Source organism: Theobroma umbraticum, unplaced genomic scaffold (assembly GCF_002168275.2).
Source record: "Theobroma umbraticum cultivar Fairchild unplaced genomic scaffold, ASM216827v3 scaffold_86.0, whole genome shotgun sequence".
In the NCBI taxonomy this organism is placed as follows: Eukaryota; Viridiplantae; Streptophyta; class Magnoliopsida; order Malvales; family Malvaceae; genus Theobroma; species Theobroma umbraticum.
In genome coordinates, this window is record NW_018397263.1 from 5,023,334 (window position 1) to 5,024,696 (window position 1,363).

At 30.3% G+C, this 1,363-nt stretch overlaps 1 pseudogene; it reads right to left on the minus strand.

Annotated features, from left to right (window-relative positions):
- Nucleotides 1-853, minus strand: part of LOC110420727 (IAA-amino acid hydrolase ILR1-like 4 pseudogene) — a 1,346-nt pseudogene extending 493 nt beyond the window's left edge.
- Between the last annotated feature and the right edge of the window lie 510 nt (nucleotides 854-1,363).

Consider the following 1,363-nt stretch of genomic DNA (forward strand, 5'->3'; position numbering starts at 1 on the left):
GAAAAGTTAAAATTTTATTGAAAATATGTATTTTCTATGGATTTTCAACAAAAATTTCTATTAAAAAATCCGTCGGTAATACTTTCCATCGAAAATTTCCAATCATGCAGTAATTCTATTGAAAATTTCTAATGAAATTCCATTGAAAATGAAATTATTTCGAAACGGAATTCTGTTGGAAATTTTCAACGGAATTTTCCGTTGGGAATGTTTTTTCATTGAAAATTTTCATTTGAAATTTTTAGTAAAATTTTCAACAAAATTTTCTGTTGGGAATGCTTTTCCAACAAAATTTCCCGTTGGAAATAGAGCAACGGAAAATTCCGTTGAAAAAAGATTCCCAAAGGAAAGATCCATTGAAAATTTTCAACGAAATTCCGTTTTGAAGTAATTTCCAACGGAATTTTCGTTGCAAATGCTTTTCCAACGGAAATTCTATTACTAATTTTCAATTACATGTTTTATTAGCGATACTTTTTCAACAAATTCAACAATTAAAATTTTGATAATAAACATCTAATTAATTTCCACAATTGACTTTCAAAATATATAAGAGAAGCACATTAAAACCTAAAATGCAAAGTCAAGTTCATACAATTAAAAATTATCATAAACACACAATATCTCAAAATGTCAAACACATAACCTGATATAAACTCCATACTGTTATTAAACACCAATACTAAAAAGTATCAAAGTCTAGAAATGGAAAAGAGACATCATATTATGAAATATTGCGTTCTTACTTGTCAATATTTGAGCTTGAAGTACCTGTATTTTTTTGTTTTGAAATTGCATTAGTCATGATCATTGCTTCTATACGTGCCATAAATTCACTCATGCTTTCCGCCATTGTATTCTTAATTTCTTCACGTATTTCCTCACGTGTTTCCTCACGAATCTTATCTAAGTTTTCTAATAGATTTTTCACTTTTTCCTCTAATGCAATTGCGAGACTGGTAGCATTAGAGTTGATAGGGCCACACAGACTCAGATGTTACTGCATTGCTTTGTGATCCACTAAGTCTAGCTGTAACAAGCACTCGAGTACCAAACCCATATACGTGAGTGCGTGTAGTCTCCATTCCTCTAATTGCTTTAGTCCAAGCATGCGGATTGAATTATGGCTGAGAAGATGAATCTTCTCCATACTTATGTGATAATACAGAATTATACATTTCCTACGTAAAAATTAAATAAGATTAGTATTCATTATATTGACAACTTTGAAGTAAAAATTAATCAAATTTGTGCATACACTCGCAGATTTAGACTTGCTATCTATAAAATTACCGTGACTTGCTAAATGCTTAGGGGTGCGATTGAACACTTTCCAAAAGCTAACATCTCTTTTCATCTCAAT